The following is a 27,311-nucleotide window of genomic DNA, read 5'->3' on the forward strand; positions in this document are numbered from 1 at the left end:
CTGTCCTTATCCCCAGTGCCAGCGCACAATGGGCTGCCGTGCGCCAACGCAGGCACCTTTTCACCATGGTGCAAGGGTGCCTGCGTTTCTGGGATGATTACTTTTGTACAGGAAGGGAAACCTTTCTGTACAAAAATAATCACAAGAGGCTTTTTCCTCTATCTATGTGTGCTGCAGAATGCAGCCCACGTAGCAAAAGGAAAAACGAGGAGAAATAAAGACATTTCTCCTCGTGGTGGCTCCCTTATGCCTCTCATGGGGTGGCGTTAATTTTTGGTGATGCCTCAGATTTACTATTTCTCGTAAATCTGGGTCAGTGTCAAAAGGCCATGGATGTTACTGGGAACGCCCCCAGCCACACCCATCGCACACCCCTTTAACGCAGAACACTGGGTTAAAGGGACTGATATTTATCAGGCAGCATTAAGCCAAAAAAGTGGCTTAGTGCTGCCTGATAAATATCATGCAGGCTTCTGCGCCACGGAACGTCACAAAGAATGACGCTCCGGAGTCGCTAGGAGTCTCATAAATGAGGCCCTTTGTCTTTAAAACTGTAGGATCAGGGGACAGTATTGCTATTGTGTTCTACCTGTCAATGAAGACCCTACAATGCACAAGCAAGAGTTACCCAGTGTTAATCCTATCTCTGCTTCTTGGGAATCTCCACTGAGGACACTGAGAGCCCACCCTTCTCTGCTGGGGTCTTTCAATAGTAAACCAATGCACAGCTTCCCCTTCTCTACTCCAGCCCCAACATTCCATCACTACTCAAAACACTTCTAAACACACAAGAATCCAACAGCAAAAACTGACCACAACTAATCCACAGGAAAAAGAAAGCACATATCACTAATCCACTAGCTATCTCCAATCTTGGGTTCGGAGTAGTGTGCCACTTGCCCAAAGCGCTACAAAGCCAAGTCAGGGGTAGTAAGCGCTATATAAATACAATTGACTTTTTACAATTTACAGTAGGAAGGGATCCATATATGCAACTCAAAAAGAATTGAGACTCTGGAACATGTGCAACCGCAAGGTATTGTGGTGCTTATTTACAAGCCCCTTGCGCCAGCGGTGCGTCACTTTTTCCCATATTAAAAGTGACGCACCGGCGGTGCAAGGGGCTTGTAAATGAGCCCCTGTGTGCTTAGTTAAAGACGCAGGGGCAGATTTACAAGCCCCTTGCACCACTTTTGCATCACTTTTCCCATGTTAACAAGCATTGGCATAGCCAATAGGTCTCGCCTTTGGGACCTTATTAGTGTTTAGCCATGCAACAGTTGCATAACTAAATATTTATAAGGTCCAAAAAGTGAGACCTATTGGCTATGCCAAGCGGCCGCGAAAGTGATCGCGATCAAACATCAAAGCGGCCATGCGGCCGTGAAAGTGAAAGTAATCGCGGCAAAGCGCGGCAAAGCGCGCCCGCGCACCTGCACTGTAGCTCCAGGCTGGCCTGGTAGCACTTTTTGGAGCCCTCTCAATAAGTCTGCCAGACCAGCGCATGCGCTGGGTCAGGCGAAACCTAAAAATTACGCAAAAGTGGCGCAGGGGGCAGCAGCCTGTTTGACAGCATTTCCCTTTGAGTCCTAGATCTTTATCCTTTACATTTGGGAACCACGGTAAGGTTATTTGTAATATTGCTTTAAGTTTATAGAAATTGGTTAATGTATATCGGTGATTGTAACTCCAAGTGCTTACCTGTTTTGCACAAGGAGACTCAGGTCAGGATCATGGTGTATGGAATATCTACATGTGTGTGGCAGTATGGGGGATGCTCCAGATAATGATGCAGGTGTTTGACAGAGGCGCGTGTGGTCCTGTTACTCAAGCATCAGTGCACGGTGCTGTAAGTCAGCTCGGCACTGTATGGCAGAGCTGCACGTGGACCCTAGTACTGGAGTACCACGGTGAGTGCTGAAGGTAAGGATTGAGATTCAGGTGTTTGGCAGAGGCGTGTGGTCCTGGTACTCAAGCATCGGTGCACGGGCGTTGTAAGTCAGCTCTGTCGTGTACGGCAGAGCTGCACATGGACCCTAGTACTGGAGTACCACGGTGAGTGCTGGAGGTCAGGATTGAGATTCAGGTGCTTGGCAGAGGCGTGTGTGGTCCTGGTACTCAAGCATCGGTGCACGGGCGCTGTAAGTCAGCTCTGTAGTGTACGGCAGAGCTGCACGTGGACCCTAGTACTGGAGTACAGCGGTGAGTGCTGGAGGTCAGGATTGAGATTCAGGTGTTTGGCACAGGCGTGTGTGGTCCTGGTACTCAAGCATCAGTGCACGGCGCTGTAAGTCAGCTCGGTAGTGTATGGCAGAGCTGCATGTGGCCCCTAGTACTGGAGTACAGCGGTGAGTGCTGACGGTCAGGATTGAGATTCGGGTGTTTAACAGAGGCGTGTGTGGTCCTGGCACTCAAGCATCAGTGCATGGGCACTGTAAGTCAGCTCAGTAGTGTATGGCAGATCTGCATGTGGCCCCTAGTACTGGAGTACAGCGGTGAGTGCTGACGGTCAGGATTGAGAGGTAGGTGTTTGGCAGACGCGTGTGGTCCTGGTACTCAAACATCAGTGCATGGCGCTGTAAGTCATCTCTGTAGTGTACTGCAGAGCTGCATGCGGGCCCTAGTACTGGAGTACAGCGGTGAGTGCTGGAGGTCAGGATTGAGATTCAGGTGTTTGGCAGAGGCACGTGTGGTCCTGGTACTCAAGCATCGATGCATGGCGCTCTAAGTCAGCTCTGTATTGTACAGCAGGGCCGCACGTGGGCCTTAGTACTGGAGTACAGCATTGAGTGCTGAAGGTCAGGATTGAGATTCGGGTGTTTGGCAGAGGCGCGTGTGTGGTCCTGGCACTCAGGCATCGGTGCACGGGCGCTGTAAGTCAGCTCGGTAGTGTACTGCAGAGCTGCACGTGGGCCCTAGTACTGGAGCACAGCGGTGAGTGCTGAAGGTCAGGATTGAGATGCGGGTGTTTGGCAGAGGCATGTGTGGTCCTGTAACTCAATCATCAGGGCACGGGCACTGTAATTCAGCTCAGCAATGTATGGCAGAGCTGCATGTGGGCCCTCGTACTGGAGTACAGCGCTGAGTGCTGACGGTCAGGACTGAAGTGTATGACAGAGCAGCATGTGGTTCCTAGTACTTGAGTAGCAATACCAGTGTTGGAGAGACCTTTCAGGCAGTCTGGCACTGCCAGTTGGGTGAGCTTTAAAGGGCCAAGGAGTGGGCTGGTTTTTTTGGTCCTGTCACACGACACACCAAAATGGCCCCACACTAGCCCTTCCAAGCTGGCACATCTGGCAGTGCCAGACTGACTGCAAGGCCTTTCCAAAACTGGGAGTGGGTGTATTGCAAGAGCATTGGGGAGGTTTGGTGAATATGTATTTGTGGGACCGAGAAGTAATGGCACAGAGTGGAGTGCTGCAGGGCAGGACTGAGGTGCACTGTGCACCTACTAGTGCCCCCAAATACTGGTGGAACTGTGGGTGGGTGCTGCATGTCAAGAATCAGGGATATGGTAGAGCTTTGTTTGTGTCCTAGTAATGGAAGACCAGTGGATGGGTGCTGCCAAGGACATTAACTGGCCTCAACAGGGGTAGCAGCTGTCACCCCTGGCCTCAAAGTTAGCAGGAGCCGAACACAAACAGGGATTAAGGATTTTTGTTTATTTTCTTGTATCTGTGTCCCTGCCTACATCTCAATAACATCATGTCCCTGTATAATGCATGCTTGTGAGTCAAAGGGCATGGATGCCCTCTGAAATTGACCAAGAGCATGGATAATCTCAGTGTCCATTTGCACAGCCACTTTCCAGGTGGGGAGAAAAACACCTAAATAAGGGTCCGGATTTTCATTGGCAAATTATTTTTGTAAAGTACCTTTGTAATATTCTATTTAGCTAGGACTGAAAACAACATGAAATGGTTACTGGGTGCGGACAGTCAGACAATAAATGTGAACTCATTTTAAAATGACAACAAGTTGACAGTCTCAATTCAGAATTGATCATTTTTTACAAAAATGCAGAATCCCAAATACTTGGCTACTACTGTACATAACAATTTAACCATTGGTTAAAATAGTGCTTAAAAAGCACTATTTCTTGAAAAGGAAAAACCATAATTTCCCCTCTCCTGAAGCGAGTAATCCTAAAGTTATGTAAGCCAATTAGATATAGGTGACCCTATATTAAATCACAAATTTACCACAAGAAATAAATATGTTAAAGGTTGAAGATTGAGGGGCGTGGTTTGACGCCCAAGGAAGATGGCGGCTGCACCGTGAGCTTCGATGCGACGGCGCGAGTCGGTGGCAATTTTTCACGGGTCCAGGGACCCTTTCCTTTTTTCCTGTGCGGGTACAATGCAATGAATACCCCACTTTTTGAAGGTATTTTAATATTTCTGCTACCACCTCAGACGCAGCCGCCATTTTGATATGCAACGCATCAACAACTACCGTTCCTGCAGCAGTGAGGTAACGCACGCTTAAGCTCTCCATTTATTTCGACCTCTGGTGACAATGTGGGCTATTAAACAGACATTGATGCATTTGGCGACCTCCTGTAAATAAAAGGCGCTCACCAGCAATGAGGAGATAAAGTATTTATCATTTTTGCTAATGCTCCAAGAACAGCTGTTATTTTTCATTCACGCTAACAAGACTCCTGCAACTGTTGCTTCTTCAGAACTGAGGCCACGCGCCTCAGCAACCTCAATGTCCCACCTTCGTATGTTAATGTCGCCTCTTAGCATGAAAATGAGGGTCTCATTTTAACAAGTTTGCCTGATAGTTGACCTTCAACAGTTCTTTTGTCCTAATTGAAGTGTCCACATGTTTCTTCTGTTTTTGGCACTCCTGAAACAATTATTTGGACAAAGAAGAGTTTGTTTCGACGTCAAGAGACTTGGTTCAAGTGTCCTTTGATTTGGCTTTTGTCAAAAGAATTTGTCCTAAATAATCGACACAGTGTCTGCAGTTAGCCAATACTTTACATTTGCTACTGTAGCTGATTCCTTCATACCAAGTATTCTGCATTCCTACAATCTTTGTTCTGACACAGCATATGGGGAGGTTAAGGAGGCTTAATTCTTCTACTTCATCTCCGACACATCGATTCATCACAAATTCTACAATCTTCACGAAATTTGCTGCCGGGGAATCTACTTCAGCTTCTCAGCCAACAGTCGGCGCATCTCCTTCTATGACACCAACGGTATCCACTTTGGTAATCCCTGCCAAAGCTAATCCAAAGCGCCTCAAAAACAATCCTCCTCCTACAAAGTCACCACCTCCTGCTTCCCTGGATCTGTTACTGGAAGAAATACGTGCATTAAAACCCTTGATGGAAGAAACAAATACTAAACTTCAGTTTCTAACGTACCGATGGTCCCAATTGGATGAACTTCTCATTGCAGTGGAACAGAGCGTTTCTTCATACAATGTAACTGAAAGCAAAGTTAACCTCCTACAGCCACAAGTTTCTTCCTTGCAGAAGCATGTCGAGGATTTGAAGAACAGAAATAGAAGAAACAATCTGCGCATATATGGTTTACCAGAGAACACAGAGGGTACGGATCCTCTCACCTTCTTCAACAGCTTTCTACTGAAGGTGTTGGCTCTACCTGAAGACACGGTTTTGAACATTCAACGCATACACAGATTGGGGCGTCTGCATGTTAATACTTCTGGTCCTAATCGTCCAAGAGGTGTCATTCTGTATTTCCTGGAATATACAGATCTTCTTAAGGTTCTTTCAGCCTCTAAAAGGTCAACACATATTTCTTGTTTGGGTCATACGTTGTTCTTTTCACAGGATTACGCTAAGAGCACTGCAGAGAGACGCAGAGCATTTCTAAATATGAGACCGTATCTTCGTGCTCTTGGTGCTAGATATGGCCTCTTCCATCCTTGCCTTTTCAAGGTCACGTATAAGAATAAGACAACCTACTACGATTACCCAGTTAAACTGAAAAGTTTTCCCAATGCATGTAGAGTTGAAACAATGGACATTTCTGGTGCCTCAACTTCTCAATTTGGATGAATACTTGTTCTGGATTTCACATTGTTGTTATCTCTTATGCCTATTTTTATGTGTACTCGGTGCTTCTTCTTAAAGTGTTCGAGTTTTTTGATGTCCTGATTATAATGTGACTGTTATGCTATTATTTCATAATTTAACCATATCTATTTCCTCCCCTCGGCATCCCCGTTATATGTCCATTCCGTTGTCTTGCACCTTGCCATATCCAGTCGCCCTTGTGCCCCTTCCCGTGAGCTTTGGACGCACCGCTCTTCCATGTGGTTTCACCCCCCCCTCGTCCTCCTTCTTGGATTTCCATAGGTATGTGTCTCTTTTTTCTGTTAGTCTTGTTCTTTCTTCTTTTCTTCTTTTTCATTTATCCACATTTTCTTCCTTTTGTCTTTCGTTATCTTACTTTTTCACTTACTCTTTCTCGATTTCTTCACTTTCGATTCTCTTCTTCTTTTCTCCTATTTTATTAATAGTTACATTTTTTCCTTCCCTACATGATGTTGTGGTTTTTTCTATATCAAGTTTGTATTATGTCTGGTCTGGTTTAATTTGTTCTTTCAACGGTTAATCTATGTCATTGAATATTGTTACTTTGGAATGTTCGACGTTTGCATTCGCCGATCAAACGGCAACGTGTATTATCGCACCTATCTAAATTGAAAGCTGATATAGCAATGATTCAGGAATCACATCTCACGCAATCTGAATCCCTAAAGTTAAAGAGAGATTGGGTTGGCGATGTTTTCTTCTCTCCGGGGGATGGTAAGCGTAATGGTGTTATTATGTTATGTCACAAATCTCTTCATGTTAAGCGTATTTCTCAAGAAAATGACGATGTAGGTCGCTGGTTATTCAGAGAATTATTAATTGGGAAGGTTACACTCTCTTTATTTAATATGTATACACCAACCAATAGTGATTCCCTTTTTTTGGTCGCACCTTCAAAACAAATTAATGCCGTGTTCTCATGACAACCTCATTTTGGCTGGTGATTGCAATCAAATCGTTGTCCCTTCATAGACCGTAATTCCTTGACTTCCCTTGTTTCTTCTAAAGCTCATAAATAATTTTTACATTCCTTTCAATACAGACATTTGATTGACGCCTGGAGAATATGTAACCCCTCTGAGAGAATACACTTACTTTTCTCCAGTGCATCAGACACAATCACGCATTGATCACATTTTTGTTTCTCATAACTTCTCTTAATCCATACAATTTGCCGACATTGGCTCTATACTGATTTCTGATCATGCCCCTGTCTTTATTTCATTAGACATTCTTAACAGACCTCTGTCCCCAGATGTTGGCTATTTAATAACTCATTGCTACTTGATCCTGTTTTTACTTCATCTTTCTCCTCTTTTTTTTAAGAATATTTACGTTTTAATGAATCAGGCACTCTCCCTTTCCACATAATATGGGATGCTTTTAAAGTAGCGGCTCGTGATTTTATAATTATCTACGTCTCTAGGAAATGACACAACGCTCGCAAAAATGCCACAGACCTTTTTGCAAAGATAAAGAGATTGGAACATTCCAACTAGGTGACCACCTGGGCTTGTCCCGAAGCGGTCGCTCACCCACGCTCCCACGCCTGCTGCCAGCTTGCCTACCTCATTGCTGCCTGATACCCTGCTGGACCCCGCCTGGTATCGTTTCCGCTAAGCGCTTTTCAGTGCCCTACCTGCGCTAATTTAACTTTCACTTCTCTTTGCTAGACAGCTGGATATTGATTCATTAGTGAAGAAGGTGCTCGCTTTTGGTGCCGTTTGCGCTGCTCTGTGCATGAGACTGCTATTGATAACTATTTAATTGTGCTTGCCGACCCTCGGCTGTGCCCCGTTTCGTTTTCTCATTAAGAGGCCATTTTTGTTGTTGTTGTTGCTTCCACTCCCAGCCCGTGGCTCCTCCCCGCTCCCGCCTCCCTGCTGACCCTCCCGCGCCCCTCCCCCCTCCCCATCCACTTATGACTGATGCATTCGCGCGCAGCGTTCACGCGCAGCGGTCGCGCCCCAGTTGCGCCGAAGGTGCGCCAAAAGTAAGCCCGTCTACGCCCGTCCGCGCCAAGCCCGCGCCCAGCGCCAGACCCCCTGGCCCCCATACCACCCACCCCACCCGCACTACATACGACGCCTCCACCCTCTTAGCCTTAAACCCCGGCCGACTCCCCAACTGCGCCCAAGCCGCTCCTGGACACACCCATGGACCGTTCACATGCAACTCCTGCAAGTATGACTGCACCAAGACCAACTCCTCATCCACTAACACCAAACAGAGATCCGACACCAACCACCTTAAATGCATCTTGCTCAACACCCGCTCGGTCCACAGACACGCCATCGACCTATGGAATCTACTAGACATCATCTCTCCGGACGTCGCCTTCCTAACAGAAACATGGATGAACGCATCCTCAGCCCCAGACATCACCATTGCCATCCCGGAAGGCTACAAGATCATCCGTAAGGACCGCACCAAGCAAACTGGAGGAGGCATCACCATCGTCCATAAGAATTCCATCCGCATCTCAACCAGCTCAGACATCAACCTCGCTAGCGCCGAGCACCTTCACTTCCAGATTCACACCGACCCCAAGACCACACTCAGAGGCACCCTACTCTACAGACCACCAGGACCCCGTGCACAATTCATTGAAGACATCACTGACTTCATCACCCCACACGCCCTCCCCTCCGAGGACTACATTCTACTGGGAGACCTCAATTTTCACCTAGATAATAGCAACGACAGCAACGCCACCACCCTCCTGGACAATCTCGCCAACCTCGGACTCAAGCAACTTGTTAATACCCCCACCCACTACGCAGGTCACACACTCGACCCTATCCTCACCTCCAGCAAACACATCTCCTTCAGTCACACCACAGTTCTCCATTGGACGGACCACAGCTGCGTTCACTTTACCTACAAAAAGACCACAACCCACAACCATCCTCAACCCACTTTGCGAAGAAACTGGAACAAAATCACCATCGACCAGATCTCCTCATCGCTTCTTCAAAACCCCCCTGCCCACTCTTCGAACGCCAACCAAGCAGCCATCAACCTCACTCAATGGCTAACCAACAGCGCCGACAACCTAGCACCTTTGAAAAAACGTCAAATCAAACTAGGCAGCAAAAACGCCCCCTGGTTCAACAATGATCTTAAGAAATCCAAGAAACTCTGTCGATCCCTTGAGAAGGCCTGGAAAAAAGACCCAAACACCAGCACCAGGGACGCCTTCAAAAACGCCACCCGCATACACCACCAACTGATCCGGACCGCCAAGAAAGCCTAATTTAAAGACCGACTAGACAACAACGCCCACAACAGCAAGGAATTATTCAACATCATCAAAGAGTTTACCAACCCCACTGCCAACTCCAACGACATCACTCCCTCTCAAACACTTTGTGACTCCCTAGCTTCGTTCTTCCACGACAAAATCGCTGACATCCACAACAGCTTTGACAACCAATCCGGAGACCAACCCACCCAACCTTCTGCCATACCTCCACCCCCCCTGAACGTCCTTAACGACTGGAACCCAATCTCCACTGAGGACACCATCCGCCTGATGAATTCCATCCATTCAGGATCCCCCACAGACCCATGCCCTCACCACATCTTCAACAAAGCAGATTCCATCATAGCACCACACCTCCGAGACGTCATCAACTGCTCCCTCAACTCCGCCACCTTCCCGGAAAGCTGGAAACACGCCGAACTCAGCGCCCTTCTGAAAAAACCCACAGCAGACCCCACCGAACTCAAAAACTACCGCCCCATCTCGCTCCTACCATTCCCGGCCAAAGTCATCGAGAAAGCTGTCAACAACCAGCTCGCCGCCTTCCTCGAAACCAACAGATCCCTCGACTCCTCCGAGTCCGGCTTCCGAGCCAAACACAGCACTGAGACCGCACTCATCGCTGCAACAGACGACATTCGAACTCTACTGGACAATGGAGACACAGTCGCCCTCATCCTCCTCGACCTCTCCGCAGCCTTCGACACAGTCTGTCATAGCACCCTATTACAACGCCTCAGAAACATCGGTATCTTTACAGGAAGAACTCAGAGAGTCCGCCTCCCACCATTCAAGTCAGATGCCACTGAAGTCATTTGTGGCGTGCGCCAAGGATCTTCACTCAGCCCCACCCTCTTCAACGTATACATGAGCCCCCTTGCGGCCATCGCTCGCCAACACAACCTCAACATCATCTCCTACGCTGATGACACCCAACTGATCCTCTCACTCACCAAAGACCCTAACACCGCCAAAACCAAACTACATGAAGGAATGAAAGAAGTAGCCGAGTGGATGAAGCACAGCCGTCTGAAACTGAATTCAGAAAAAACAGAAGTCCTTATCTTAGGTACCTCCCCCTCTGCCTGGGACGACTCTTGGTGGCCAGAGGCCCTTGGAAAAGCACCCATCCCGACGGACCACGCACGGAACTTGGGCGTCATCCTGGACTCCTCACTCTCGATGACCAGACAAGTCAACGCCGTTTCATCATCTTGCTTCAACATTCTTCGCATGCTCAAAAAAACATTTCGCGGGGAGGAGCCTAGCGCTTGACCAAGATGGCCGCGTGAGCCTTGAGCTCCCGCTACCCTCGCCCCCTCCGGCAATCATCCTGTCCTAAATCCTGATTTTCATGCACGGAATCCTGCAGATGAGTCACAGCTGGGGCGATTGACGTTGTCCGGGCTAAGATCGCCCACCGGGGACCGAAGTTGTGCATGGCGGAAGATTGCGGCCTACCTCCGAAGGATGCCAGGGGCTTGCGTTGGCAGGATGCCCGGCCACTAATTGAACAACAGCGGCCTAGGGAGGTGTGAACTGACGGACGGATGCTGCTGCACTTTCACTTTCGCTTTCTCGCCCTTTGTTTGCGCTGGGTTGGGAGTGCTTCATGCAGATCCTCTGTTGTCTGGAAGACCTCCACTCGGTCCTGACTGGCTGCTGAAGTCCGAGTTGACTCTGTTTCCTCTAGCTGAGTGAGGGACGTCCTTTTGCGACTGACCGTCCTGCAGTTCGAGATGTCGACCAAATCGGAGGCAGACAGGTCGAAGTCTAAGACTACTAGGTGGGGAGGCTATACCCAAGCCAACAATATGGATCGTTATGCCCAGCAGAAAGGGTCGCCTGGTGGATCAGGACAGTCGCTGGAAGCACAGAAGGCCGATTCACCCCCAGCCTCAGAGTTATCATTGCAGGATATCAAGGGGGCGATAGATGGGATGCAATCTTCGATTGAGCGACAGTTCGAGACCCTGGCGCACAAGGTGAACATGATTTTGGTTGATGTCAACTTGATTCGCGCGGACCTGGGCAAAACCAATGAGCGGGTCAAGTCCCTGGACCTCAAGACTACTGGCCTTGCGGACGATGTCTCGGAACTCCAGGCTGAGGTTCGTAAGTTACGAACCGCGAATGACCTCTCCGCCCGCCGGCTCGAAGACTTTGAAGGTCGGGCCCGGCGCAACAATGTGCGCCTTATTGGGGTCCCGGAAACTTCAGAGGAGCTCTCCGTGGATTTACTCGTCGAGGATTTGGTGGTGAATCATCTTGCGCCTAAGGGCCTCAGCAAGTTTTTTGCGGTGGAGCGGGCTCACCGAGTGCCTGGCGGACGGCCTAAGGTGGGAGCCCCCCCGCGGCCGATTGTCGCCCGGATCTTTAATTTTCGGGATCGAGACGCTATCCTGCAAGCATCGAGGGTGACAGGCCCGGTGCCTTTTCAGAATGCCTCTGTGAGCTTTTATCCTGACTTCACCCAGATGGTGCAGAAACAGAGGCAAAGTTTCCTGGGGGTGAAGCGGCGGCTTAGGGAGATGGACCTGAAGTATGCCATGCTTTTCCCCGCCAGGCTACGTGTGGTGTATGAGGATCGGACTTTCTTCTTCGAATCACCGGACATGGCAGGGGACTGGTTTGATGCGCTCCCTCGGCGACAGCCCGGCCGGGACAGCGTGGATGGAGCGGAAGGCGAACGGGGTGGCCAGAAGTGATACCTCCGGTATCGGCCTGTTTTGACTCAGCCCCGGACAGTGACTCGCACCTTACTGCAGTAATGGGAGGGCGGCGGGGGGAAGATAGGAGCTCTTTCCTCCCTTGGGGTACTTTTTGTAGATTTGTTTTTTGATAGGGCGACAGGCACACTGCAAGTTGGGGGGGCTTAGTAAGCTGACGCAGGGGTGCAGGGAGGGGGGGGATTCGGGATGTTGGGGTTGTTGTTGGGGGTTGTTTTTTTCTTGCAAGGCGTAGCAATGGTTGTCAGTATTGTCCGATCGTGGTTCTCCGGGGGGGTGGAGGTCTCTTTGTGTTCGGGGATGGGGGATAGGGGCTTAAACATAATTAGCTGGAATGTTATTGGCTTAGGGGATCGTATTAAACGGGGGATAGTCCTGCAATTCTTGAAACGGACCTCGCCAGATGTGGTCCTCCTGCAGGAGACCCACCTTATAGGGAATATGTGTTATGCACTTAACAGAAAGGGTTATAAATTCATTGCTCACTCGGGGTTCTCCTCGGGCTCCAGGGGTGCGGGCATACTCGTTAGAGCTTCCCTACCATTCGAGGTTGACTCCACCATTGCTGATGACAGGGGGCGCTTTGTGGCTGTGGCGGGGAGGTGGGAGGGCAGAACGTTGGTATTGGTTTCTGTTTATGTCCCTCCTGCCCTGCAGGCCTCCACGTTTGCTGATCTGGGCAAGGCCTTGTTGGAACTCCCCGAAGGGCTGCTAGTGGTGGGAGGAGACTTCAATGCGGTTGGTTCTGGAATGCTCGATAGGTACCCGCCCAGAGACACCGGGGGTGCTCAGAAGTGGCTTCCCGACTTTATAGATACTTTTGGTCTGGTAGACTGTTGGAGGCTACGGCACCCCACTCAGAGACAATATACCTTTCATTCCGGGGCCCACGGGAGTCTCTCTCGGATTGATTACTTGCTCACTCTGGCTGCGCACGCCTCTCTGGTATCTGAGGCTAGGCACATGGCACGGGGCATATCTGATCATTCACCGGTGTGGGCCCGTCTGGATATTGGCCGGGTGGTGGGGGGCAGGGTGGCTCCCATTAACCCCTGGTACTTTCGTGACCCCAAGCTGCGCAGTGCGTTGCTGAAGACAGTTGACCACTATTTTCAAGATAATCAGGGTTCAGTTGAATCGGCGGTGTCTTTGTGGGAAGCTTTTAAGACTGTATTGAGAGGGGAGGCCCTTTCCTTGGTAGTGGCCGCCAAGCGGCGGAGAGACGCCGAGGTGACACAAGTAGAGGACGAGATAGCGGCTTTAGAAGTGGTCTTGGAAGAGGATGTTGCAACGGCCACACTGCATAATTTGAGCTTGAAGCAATTGGAGTATAGGGATCTGGTGACGAACGCTGCCAAGACCCTCAATAGGGAGCAGCAGGGTCGATTGTACGATGTTGGTGATAAGGCCGGGAAATTGCTGGCGTGGTTGGATAAAAAAGAGCGTGTTAATCGAGTGGTGCCGGAGTTGTCGACGGATGGGGGAGAGGTTGTCACTGACCCCGACGGTATAGTTCAGTGTTTCTCGGACTATTTTCGTACGGTATACACCTCGGTCTCGGATAGGCCGACTGAGGACTCGTGTGACCTTCTGCGTGATATCACTCTGCCCTGCCTTTCTGCCATTGATAGGGATGACCTCGATGGAGATATAACTGTAGACGAAGTGGCGTGTGCTATCCGTGCGATGCGCTCCGGTAAGGCTTCGGGCCCAAATGGTTTGCCGATTGAGCTGTATAAGCTTCGTCCGGATAAGTTGGCTCCTCACCTGCGCGCCATGTACGTGGAGGCGCGGGTGAATGGGTTTCTTCCGCTCGATCAACGGCTGGCGACGATTGTGGTAATACACAAAGACGGTAAGCCCCGGGACAGTTGTGGCTCCTATCGGCCGATTTCACTTCTCAACGCCGAGCCGAAAATCCTCGCTAAGATCCTTGCTAACCGCCTGGTCCGGGTGCTTGGCGACTTGATCCACCCGGATCAGTCGGGCTTTATCCCGCACCGTAACACTGCACTGAATCTTAGACGCCTCCATGGAGTGATTGCTAGGACGGGCACGATGCGAGAGCAAGCTATTGTGGCGTCCCTCGATGCCACGATGGCCTTCGATACGGTGGAGTGGGCATACCTGTGGGCGGTGCTAGCCAAGTTCGGCTTTGGGCCTGGATTTGTAGGCTGGGTGAGGTTGCTCTATGCGGGGCCTCTTGCTAGCGTCGTGGTGAACGGGCGGGCGTCGGCACCGTTCGAGCTCGGGAGAGGCACCCGGCAGGGCTGTCCCCTGTCGCCGTTGTTGTTCGCCCTTGCTCTTGAGCCGCTGGCGGCGTGGATACGATGGCACCCGGATATACGTGGGATTCGTTGGTCGCCTGACCACGAAGACCGTATTTCACTTTACGCCGATGATATTCTGCTATATCTCACCTCGCCTAAGAAATCTCTGATAGTGGTTTGTGACGTCTTGACTTCTTTCGGTAGGAACTCTGGTCTTGTCATTAATTGGGGGAAGTCATACTTGTATGTCCTGTGTGGGGATGTCCCGCCTGTCCCGCGCAACTGCTCGATCCAGATAGCCCAGCAGGGCTTTTTGTACTTGGGGATCTATATTTCCACGACCCCATTTTACGATACGAGAAGAACTTGCTCCCTCCCTTGGCACGTCTGCGGCGGGACGTGGCGGGCTGGCGGAGGTTGCCGCTTTCCCTCCTTGGCCGTGCCGCTCTGTTCAAAATGATGTCTCTTCCCCGTTTCCTCTATGCCCTGCAGAATGCCCTTGACTTGGTCCCGGCCAGTTACTTCCGTGAGGTCGAAAGCCACCAGCGCGCGCTATTGTGGGAAGGGCGTCCGCGTATAGTGATTGCTAAGTTGACGCTTCCGTGGTACGACGGTGGTATCGCGCTTCCAGACATTCGACGTTATTACTGGGCCACCCAGTTGAGCGCGATTAACCATGGTGTATATGGTCCGGCGCTGAGCCTCGGCTTCGCCATGGACCGATGGTTGCTACGTGGGGGTAATGACCACAGAGCGTTGTACTCGAAGTCGTCGGACTTAACCCTTACGGGGCCCACCAGGGTGGCCGTGCATGTATGGAAGGTGGCGACGGATTCACTGGGCTGGAAGGGTAAGCTTACCCTTGCCACCCCTCTGTTTGACTCCGATATTCTGGGAAAGCTTTGGCATACAAAAGGGTTTGTGAAGTGGGACCTGATCGGTATATCCAGGGTTGGAGACCTTTTGGTTAAGGGTAGGATAAAGTCATTCGAGGAGCTGCAGAAGGAAAATGAGCTAGGGAGCACGGAGTTCTTCCGCTACGCTCAAGTGTCCCACGCCTTGCGGTCAGTCCTTGTAGAAGGGGAGAAGGTGCCTGAGTCCTCTCCGTTAGAGGACCGGATCCTGGACGGCCATATGCCAGAGAGTACGATCTCGCTCATTTATAAGAAACTTATTAATGTTCGGGCGGATCTTCTTCTAGGGTTGCGCGATCAATGGACCAGGGATGGCCTTGAACTGGATGATGAGGATTGGCAGTATGCAGTTTCTTCTACCAAAGAGGTCGCGATCCCCGCACGCCTGCGGCTGGTGCAGCTTAAAATACTCCATAGGGTCTACGTGACGGGGCCCAGGCTGGTCCATATGGGTTTCTCTGAGGAGGGCTTATGTAAGAGAGGCTGTGGTATGGTGGGCACCTTCCTACATATTATTTGGGAATGCGGTGCGATTATGGAGTTTTGGAGGCGAGTCCACGAGGTGATGGGGGAGGTGACGGGCATCGTCATGCAGCCTGAGGCACGGTGTTGTCTCCTGAATGTTTGGGGTCCTACTGACCATGACGCGGCACAGACTCAGTGGGTGACCCTAGGGAATATGGTAGCCAAGCGCGACATCGCTCGTCTGTGGGGCTCTAATAGGCCTCCTACATTGACAGCGTGGATGGAAAACATGGATTGGAGCATGTTTAGGGAAAAGACAGTGTATTGTGCTCGAGGGCGCCCTCGGAAATGGCACTCTGTATGGGGGCTTTGGAACCAGTACAGAAGGGGCATATGCCTGCCCCCAGACCCGGACCCGCCTGAGGAGCAGCTCTACCCTTAGCTTTCTTTCCGGCTTTGAACTCCTTGCTGGTATGTGTTTGTCTTCTTGAGTCTCTGATTTCCCCTCCTTTCCCTTACTATAGACCTGTTTCTGTTGGACGAAATGGGGCTCGCTCCCCCTGATGGGATCCCCTTTTGGTGCTTACAGTACTTATCGCCTTGCTTGTGTTTAGGTTTGGGTTTGTGTTCATTTAAAACAGAACCTTTGACTCTCCTGTCAGTGAAATGTGGACGCTCGCATGTGTTGTGTTTCTAAAGCTGCCGTACCTCCGGGTTGTCGGCTGAATAGCTGTGTCACTGATTTACAAGAATAAAGGTTTTGAAAAAAAACAAAAAAAAAAACAACAAAAAAAACATTTCGCTGGATCCCCACCGAAACTAGAAAAACGGTCACCCACGCACTGGTTACAAGCCGCCTGGACTACGGAAACACCCTATACGCCGGTACCACCGCAAAACTTCAGAAAAAACTCCAACGCATCCAGAACGCATCAGCCAGACTCATACTAGACATCCCGCGTAAAGACCACATTTCTGGTCACCTGAAAGACCTCCACTGGCTCCCCGTCAATAAGAGGATAACATTCCGCCTCCTTACCCACGCACACAAAGCACTTTACGAACTTGGACCAGAATGCCTCAACACACGACTCTCCTTCTACACCCCCTCCCGCCAACTTCGATCTTCCAACCAAGCCCTTGCTGCTGTACCACGCATCAACAAAACCACCATGGGGGGAAGATCCTTCTCCTACCTAGCGGCTAAAACCTGGAACACACTTCCCACTCACCTTCGCCTCACTCATAACCACCTAGCATTCAGAAAGCAACTTAAAACCTGGATATTCGACTAGTAATTTCCCCACCCTTCTCCAAGCGCCTTGTGACCCTCTGGGTATGTAGCGCGCTATACAAATTATCTGACTTGACTTGACTACTATGCTACTAAATCGAAAGATTGCTTGGCGGAACTTATAGCTACCAAACTTAAATTCAATAAGGAATCCACTGTGAATGCTTCTTTGTACTTACTCAAACCAGTGCAAAATTTTATGGTGGCCAAAACAAATCTGGTAAATTATTGCCAAATTACCTTAAAGTTAAAAAACATAAATTCAACATTGAGTCGATACTCGACGACCAACAACTGCCTAAATATAAAGACTCTGAGATTTTACAAGAATTTTATACTTATTAAGAATCTTTATATACACCAGAAGTTTCACCTACAAATGACTCCATTCGGATTATCTCTCTTCCATTCAAAAAACATTTGATGCACCTTTGAGTTTTGATTTATTGGAACTCGATGTTTCATTGAAAGAATTACACACTGCATTACTCACACTTTAAAAAGATAAAGCCCCAGGCCCAGATAGCTTTACGGTTGAATTTTTCTTATATTTTTCCCAGCTACTACTTCCTAAATGACACAAACTTCTACTCTCCTTTTTGCAAGAGGGTTCTTCTTCTGGTTCCTTTTTGAAGGCCCTAATTTACCTCATACCTAAAGAGGATAAAGATCCACGTTTTTGTAAAAATTACAGACCAATTTCATTAGTGAATATTGATTATACATTTTTTTCAAAATCCTTGGCCTTGTGATTGGAATCATTTCTCCCTGGTCTCTCGGGTCAGGAACAGTCTGGTTTGGTAAAAGGTCGTTTTCTAACAGATAATACCTGTCACTTTTTTTACATACTCTCTAAATCCTCTCACTCTTCCGAATATATAGTGGCTATTGCTTTAGATGCGGAAAAGGCATTTGACAGAGTTTATTGGCCTTTTATTTTCTCTACGCTCAAATGGTTTGGTTTTGGTCCTAAGATTGTTAGTTTAATCTCTCTTTTATATTCAAATCCTAAGGCGGCAATATTTTCGAATGGCCTTACCTCTTCATATGTTAACTTAGGAAGAGGTGTTAGACAGGGTTGTCCCTTATCCCCCTTTTTGTTCAATTTAGCTTTAGAACCTTTTTTATCTCAAATTCGCCAAAATTCAGCTATTTTTGGTTTTACCTCTGATAATACGCATGTTAAATTGGCAGTTTATGCGGATGATATTTTGTTATTTATCTCGAAACCACAATCCTTTCCATGAAACAAATGCTTACTCCTTTGTCTCTGGTTATAAACTTAACAATGACAAATGTGAAATTGTACCCCTATCTAAACTTAAAAGAAGATTCAAAGAAGATTTTAAAATAATTAATTTTAAGTGGTGTACCCAGTATATAAAATAACTAGGTATATACTTCTCTGCATCAATCAAATCGTCAATCTCCATTAACCTAGATAAATCTACTTTAAAAATAACTTCGCTGATAGACAAGTAGCACCCTTCATACCTTTCTTGGTGGGGAAGATTAGACACTAAAAATGATGTTATCCCCGATTGTTCTTTTTACTATTTCTAACATTCCAATTGCCTTACCTCAGACGTTTAAAAAAAAAATTACATTCCTTATTATCATCTTTTCTTTGCAATAACAAAAAGGCTCGTAAGTCATTGTCAAAACTTATTTGTCCTAATTTGGAAGGTGGTGTCAATTTTCCCGATTTCCCTACCTACCATAAAGCATTTAGTTTACGTCAATCATCCCATTGGCTAAGAGGCTCTTCATCGGATTCTCCTCTTTGGGTTAAACTTGAACATTCATATCTCACTCCCTTTTCTTTTCAAGAATACTTATCATTTACTCGGAAACCCCAAAAATGATCAGCTCCTATTATCAAGCACACAAATAAATTATTGGATATTCTCAGGTGAGATAACTCCGCTGACATGGGATCACTCCTACAATCCTCTATATGGCATAACCAAAGCATATTGATTAAAGACAAGCCCATATATTGGAAATCATGGAGGCAGAAAGGTCTTCTTTGGGTCAATCAACTATTTCAAAATGATAAGTTTATATCCTTTCAGCGGGCTAGAATTATCTTTGATTTCCCTAACTCATTTTCTAATAAATACCAATTGCTACATAATGCTTTAAGCCTAGCTATTGATTAGTCTGCTATCTCTCCTTTCCCACCCAATACTACTACCAATATCACTGATACTTTTCTAAACTCGTGCCCCAAGGCTTCAACTATCTATTCTTGTCTACGCAAATTAAATTCCTCTAGAGACAGAACTAAAGTGGAAACAGACTGGGAACGTGATTTAGATGTTAATTGGTTCATTCATTTATGGAACAAAATTTGGCTTAAGATAAGAAAATCTGTACCCTTTTGTTCACGATTTTTGGAAAGATGTTTGGAAGCAAATCACTCTAATCTTTAATTCTACAATGTCCTTCTCAATTCCTAATATTTTTTGGGTTCTCTTTCTGATTATTGGTCTCAATATCCTTTAAATATGCAAATTTTGGATTTACTTTTGGGAGTAGCATTCCAACAGATCACCAAACAGTGGAAGAATCTGTCTGATCTTTCCTTCCAGGCTTGGTGGTATGCTGTTTGTCACAATCAGAGATTGGATACTGTTTATGTATATCCTGTGTCTCTAGCTGCAAAGCGTCTACATCTATGGTCCCCTGTTAATAAGTTTATTGATTGTAATGCTAAACTTTTGTATGCATGCACCACCTCGGAACAAGAAGTTTTAAAGCCTCCTTGACATTCCATTTTTTCTACCTTCAGAATTGTTTGTACATATTTAACTGAAATATGTTGATGTATTCTTGATAGGTGACCAGACTTGTTCTTACATTTTTATATTTTTCTCTACCCCTTCTTTTCCTCTATACTGACATTGTAAACATGATTTCGTGTGTAATCATATGTACTTATACCATATTGTATTTATATCTTTGGTCGTTTTTTCTCCCTCTTTCTTTTTCCTGAATAAACTTTATTTTTTTAAACTTAAAAGGTTGAAGGTTAGAATACAAGGCTCATGAGCAATCAGTAATGTAATCTATTATCTTTACTGTGAAGACATTCGTCCTTTGCAGTCTGGTTACCAACCTGTGTATTAAGAAAGGCTGAATATTGAGGAAGCGGAAGTGATATTGTTTGACAGAGTTACCACACCCTCCTTACCTCTGACTGACACCATTTACAACCAGCGTTACACGATGCAAGCCTCTGCCATCCGAGATTTGAGCGTCTAAGATTTGTTTCATCTTAGGGTCATATCTACTATCTTAACCCCTGAGATAGTAAAATTTGGTAGCCAGAAGACCAAGTCTGCTGCCCAAAGCTCAGTCTGCAACATATGTTTAACCTTAGGAAGCTGTGTTGTCTGAAGTCTCCAAAATCTGCTTAATTTGCTGCCTACATCTGCTGTCCCAAGTCTATGAGATCTGGACAGCTCTGTTCTCTTGCTGAAACACTCGGGGGTAGGTCTGAGCCTGAGCATTTGAAACTATTGAGAATATTTATGACAGGCTTGCGTTGCGTTTGCACCACGCAAAGTGGTACATGTTTGACACAAACCTCAAAGTCAGATTTATGAAGTCACGCAAAGCCACTTTGCGTGACTTCATAATTTGAGTGAGGCAATGCAGCGCATATTGCAGCGTCGCCTTACTCTGTGCAAGGGAGGTGTTCCAAGGGCAATGAGGTGGGTGATCCCACGCAACTCCCAGGTTTTTTTGACGCATTCCCAGATTTATAAACCTGGGAATGCGTTAAAATCTTAAGCCTCACCAGGGGAGGCATAACGAGGAGAAATATCTTTATTTCTCCTTTTTTTCCCCTCTTTCCATGGGGTATATTCTCAAGAACATGTGATAATCATCGCAAAAGTAACTTAACGCAACCTACAACATCGCAGTCTATCGCAGGAAATTTACACCGTGTTAACTAAGTATTCACAACATGGCCGTACCATGCGATAGTCGCCAGGTAACGCGTCAAATGGCCGTGTTAAAATCAACGCCTCGCCGCAAAAATGCGAAACACGAACTCAAAAAAAGCTGCGATGAGGCCAAGCGCGATACAAAAAGCTGCGAAAACCAGCCACAGGCCTGCAAATCCCACGCGTCTGGCGGGAAAATGAACTATAAAAGCAGAACAAGAAAAACACACCAGAAACAATCCGAAGTGCGCAGCACCAAGAATGCACCCTGACCCAGTGCAGAGGCCAACGCGAACCCCACAAGCCCCACAGACCACCAGCAAGGTACAACGGGGTCGGGGAAGGCCAGGGAGAAGAGGAAGACGGGGTGCAGTCCACAGCAACACAAGACCAGCATCATGGAGGCGACAGAACACTATCAGCAACTGTCCCACAATCAGACTACCTGGAATGCAGCCGAGAGTGTCGAGGAGGACTATGGATGAGGTCAAGAGGCGCTGGCATGACCTGAAAACCTAAACGATGCACAAACCCGCTGCCAACAGGAAGGCAGCAACGGCGACAGGAGATGGGAGTCCTGCGCCACAGGAGGAGCAGGAGGAAATGGAGGCCAGTCATTAGTGTGGAGACGGTGCAAGGAGGTGGGTGTACGGACACAGCTCGAGAGGACCTGACACAACAACAACAGGGTGAGTAACAACCAGGGACTGAGGGGACAGGGGGAGATGAGCACAATGGCACACTTGCACAATCAAGTATAGCACACTGCACACCCACAATGACCCAGGATCATGTCCCTCATCCCCGTGGCACACTGCAGCACACACACATAGCACTCCCTTGGCTGCTGCCGGTTGTCGTCCGACTTTGCACCAGGTCAGAGCAGGTGTTAGAATTCTGCTGCTAACGCGCCTTAGCACATGTTTCGTGGTCTTTCTGAAGATGTGGCTGGTCGTTGAGAATGTTGAGGAGTGGTGTTGTCGGGGCTTTTTGCACAGGAACGCCTACTCTGCATCTCATTAGCGATAGCTGCCAGGGCCATCTGTGGCGATGTTTTTAGAGGCTGCTATCGCGGATAACCTGGTGTTATGGGCTGTTGACACCAGCTTGTGAATGGGGGAATGAATATATTGCAACTTTGGCTGCGATAAAGTGCTGTTACCTTGGCGATAGCTCCTTGAGAATATGGCTCTATGTGCGCTGCATTCTGAAGCACACGCAGAAAGAGGACAACGCCTCTATGAATAATATTTTTGTGCAGGAAGGGTCCTCTTCCTGCAGAAAAAACAATCTGGCCTACAACACAGGCACCCTTGCACCCTGGTGCAAGATGCCTGCAGTGGCGCTAGGCTGCCGAAACAGCACCGGCGCAGGGGGAAGGGACAGAAATGCACCGTATTGGATAAATGCGGCGCATTCCTGCCCTTTCAGTGTGATGCACGACGGTGCATCAAAGTGACTTGACAGTGAGATGGAAAGAAAGTAGGGCAGAGGGTTAAAAGAAAAGGAAAAAGGTGGAAAATGAGAGACTGGGTGAAACAAAGAAGTCAATACTGGTAAATGTACAGTTTTTGGTTAAATGCCTTTCAAATCATGCTATATTTTGCCTCATAGGTATGATCAGTATCGCTCACGTTGCTTGGTCATTTAGTGCCATACTGGTTAAAGTGGGGGCATTTTATTTTTCTGGCTCTTGGGACCTGAATTGTTTTTCATACGTGCAAAGGGGCAAGAGAGAGAATGCAAGAAAAAGAAGAATGAAAGAGGAAGAGAGAGGTAGAGAAAGAGTGGCAAGGGAAGTAAACAGGGATGAAAAATGACCTATAGATTGAGGTAAAGAGACGGGAAGCATAGTGTGGTGAAAGAAGGAGATATGACGTGGAATCAAATCTAGGCAGCCTTGGTATTCAGCATCCCTGACATTTAGAAGCGCTAGTGGTGGAAATCTCGAACCCCTGCCTTTATGTTTTTACAAATGCACTGCCAGTGCGGAGAGAGTTCTGTGGCTATGTGTGGTGGCTGGCGTGGTGCTTTGGTGTGTGATCTTTCACTGCCCGTCAGCTTGTAGCGGAGGGAGCAGAAGTGAGGGATAGACTGCCTGAGCTTTATACTGTTGTGATTGGCTGGAAGGGTGTGAGAGATACTGAGGCCTATGTGGGAAGTGCGTTAAGTGCTTAATTTGAGCCAGTGGTTTCCTGTACTCTGCACCAGCACTTAATTGTGAACACCGGCACTACGACAGTTTGCCACATGGTGGCGCTGTCTGTTAATTTAGAGATGTGCAGAACAGCAGCTGTTTATTAATTCAATGTACATTAAAAATGATTCATTCCTGCCGCCCAAGCCATTCTGATAGCTTTGGGGGCCTGGAATAGTCTGAATGATCACACTTATAGGAGTGTTACGGTTAGTTGTTGCATAGGGGTTGTTGTTGGCAGCGTTGGCAGGGGCAGTGGGTGGTTAAGGCTGTGGGAGTAGTGAGGTTGATAGGTTTGCGTTTTTCTGGTGGGTTTGGGCTCAAGTCATCTGAAGTCCATACATTCCTGCTGTGGGTGGGAGACTGAATGTGTTTTTTGGCTGGTATTATCGCATCATGTGCTCAACATTTCCCAGTTCAACAGGAAGAAGGTATCTGGGGTTTCCTAACCCTTCCTGTGAGCTTGGGCTGGGCCTGCGGGTGGGGAGGGAGCTCTGGCAGAGCCCAGAAGAAAAATGTGGCCTAAGGGCCAGAGCTGCTGACTTTCCAGCTGGGGAATCAGGGGGCATATTTTACAACGAGGCGATAAAAAATGATCGCCGCTTTAGCGGCCGTTTTCGGCCGAAAAGTAGCAATAATTTTATCGCTATATTAGCAAGGTCACGCTAACGCGTGAAACCTTGCTTTAGCGTGGGGATTTCTAAAGCCCAGCTTTGCATCTCTAATGAGATGCAAAGTGGGCGTTCCTGACCTGGCGTGACAGGAGAAATGTCGCTAAGCGATATTTCTCCTATCATCAAGCCCCACGCTATGAAGCATAGCGTCAGGAAAAGTAGCGATAACACCTGTTATCGCTACTTTCCTAACACCTGCTTCAGGACTGACTTAGCCATGATATCCTATGGAAGGTGGATATCATGGCTAAATTTGTGAGTCCCTATCAACAAGCTAACGTGAGATTATCGCTGGGTTTTCAGCGATAATCTCACGTTAGCCAGTTAGCGTGAGGATTTTTATCGCTATTGAGATAAGCGTTGCTAATAGCACGCTATCTCAGCGATAAAAATCCACGCTAGCCGGCGATAATTATCCTAGCGCTAAGTGCGCTTTGCGATAATTATCGCCGGTTGTTGTTGATATGCCCCAAAGTTCGAATCTCGGTGTCGACTCAACATCCTGTGATTCTAGGCAAATCCCTTATTCTCCCCGTGTCAACCCAAACATGAATGTATCTTTGTGTAATGCAACAGGTGCTCGTGTAAAGCGCCCCAATATCATCCGGTCGAGTTCGCGCTATATAAAACTGCGAGAGAAAAAAATGCCCCCCCCCCCCCCCCACACACACACACTGCACCAGCCATACTGGGCACGATTGTCTAAGTGCATTTGGAAAGGGCCCTTTGTCCAGTGCAAGATTCTCGCACGCCCTTGGTTCTCGCCCGCCTTTGGTGCACTGGCATGGTTCTCTCACTACTGGTCCGACCCTCCATCCCCCCGCCCAGGTTCTACCATACACAGGCAGAGTGTGGCGTCCAAGTGCACGCTACGGAGTGAGGCGAGAGGGGGGAGTCACGGGCAGGAGTGAGACCTCTGGCTCCTGGGAGGGGGGTTGGGTAAGTACTGGCTAGGAGAGATGGCCCCAGTGGGAGTCACCGCATCCTGCAGCGAGAGACCACCGAAGGTTTTAATGTGCGAGATCCCGGGTAGGGGGCACTGGGGACCAGCTGTGTGTGTGGGGAGGGGATGTATGAGGTATGATGAGACCCCCCCTCCCCACCCCCATCCATTACGCGGCTTCCTTGCCTCGGCCTGCGCCGCATCGGCTGCTGAGTGCGCGTAAAATTCTGCTGTGGCTGCAGAAACCCGCTGGCAGCCTGGCACTGCCTGGGGGGCGAGGGCTGGCCCCTTCCTCTGCCATCCGATACATCCTCGCCGTGTGGGGGAGGAGGGGCGGGGGGTGCCTTGTGGCCTCCCAGCGAGGTGGACGGGTGAAGCGGGGACACACAGGTTACCTTCTTGTATGGTGTTGCTGAAAAAACAACAGGGCCGGGGCAGAGTCAGTGATTTAGAGAGGCCTGCGCTCCGACTTTCGCCTTGCCATGGCCCTCATCCCTCTCTCTGTTCTCGCAATCTTTAACGGCCATTTATCCACCCACCCACCCTGAACCACCAATCCACCCACCCACCCATCCAGACATCTGACCCACCCTGACCATCAATTCATCCACCCTGACCCACCCATCCATCTTTCCATCCACCCACCCACCCACCATCCATCCATCCATATGACCCACCCACCCATCCATCCACCCACCCTTCCATCTATCCATCCATCCATCAACCCACAATGACCCATCGATCCATCCATCCTGACCCATCCATCCATCTGACTCACCCATCCATCCATCCACCCGACTCACCCATCCACTTGACACACCCACACCCATCCATTCATCCATCCATCCATCCATCCAATCAATTCAATTCAATTCAAATAGACTTTATTCGGATTTCACAAACCATCCATAAAAGCACATAAACAACATTTAAAAATACACATCAGAAATTACAATTTTGGGCCATCAAACATTACATATAAGAATATAATTTATAAAGAGACAGCAATGAAAACACAAAAACCTACTAGCTGGGTTGTGCAAAATAATCCATCGTACAACAGCAAATGGGGTTATACTAAGGAAATTGACTCATAAATTTCTAATATAAACTAAATAATGTATTAAATTCCGACAAGACATATTTTAAAGTGCAAAGTGGATATTTAAACAGAGCTAATCAATTTGCAACGACCTGCGTGAGCATACAATGGCTTTAAGAAAGCTACTAACTCTAAAAATCAATTCATCCGATCCTAGCATTAAGAAGTGTCTATAGGCAAGGTTATGGCTAAGCAATTCATGTTTCTTACAGTATGGTATTAGATAATGTCTTGTGAATTTCATGTAAAATCCACAGCCGAAGATAAAATGGGGCATACTCTGGGTTCCACCGCGGTCACAAGGACAATGTAGTTTTTCCAAATTTTTAATATAACCCAGTGGAAAGCAGATGAGGTTTATAATGCTCCTGTCCCTGAATCTAAATAATAGACATCTGGTCCATCTACCCAGTTTTTTACATAAATAAAGCTGGGGGGTCATCGGGGATTCAATATGGGGTTCCTGGATTGACAAATAATCAACTGTGGATTGTTTCACAAAAACCGCTCTTTCCCTTTCATTCTGGAAATGCTGATAGAGTGCTCTACTCACCGAATTTTTATGAGAGGCGTCAATTCTATCCGGATGTGTGAACAGGTAACCGTAATTGACGCTCTTAAGGCTACTCTCTACCGCATTAATCCATGGGATTAGAGCTACATTATCACTTTTCAGACAGTCTAAAATAATCTCTCGAGTCAATGAAGCTGCCGAATTTTGCCATATCCTTAGCCAAAATAATGCAGGTCTCGCTCTAATGAAATCCTCAACATATTTTAATTTTAATTCATTGTGACATACAAAGGTCGGTGCGCTAATAACTCCCCCCAGGATTTTCCGACAAAATCTGTTCTCTTCGCTCTGTATTGATTTACAATTTGAGAACCCCCAAACTTCCGCACCATATGTGCCAGTTGGGAGACATTGAGTTCGATAAATTTGTAATAGGCTGGGAACCACATCAGCCTGGCGCGGTTGGCGTAGGGAGGTGATAGAATTAATAGATTTTGAAAGTTTATTTCTCCCCATCGCCACGTGTGGTTGCCACGAGCCACTATTAGAGAATAAGAGACCCAGATAGGGGAAAGTGCATGTGCTTTTTAAAATGTTTGGACCTATCACAATCTTCGGGATTTTATAATTTTTGGGACCGCAAGTCATGATAAACGATTTGTTAAAATTAGTGCACAGCCCAAGATCGGACATATAATTAACGAATCCCGTTATTAAAATACGCAGAGCATTCGGAGTGCGGCCCATAAGGACCGCATCATCAGCGTAGAGTAGCGCCGGGATAGGTTTCTTATTGATAATTGGAACGTCCTTTGTCAAATTACACAGGGAATGAGTTAATTCATTGATGTATAAGATAAAAAGCAAGGGGGCCAAGACACAGCCCTGTCTTACCCCCTTGCCAATTAA

This window comes from Triturus cristatus, chromosome 11, assembly GCF_964204655.1.
Source record: "Triturus cristatus chromosome 11, aTriCri1.1, whole genome shotgun sequence".
Taxonomy (NCBI): Eukaryota; Metazoa; Chordata; class Amphibia; order Caudata; family Salamandridae; genus Triturus; species Triturus cristatus.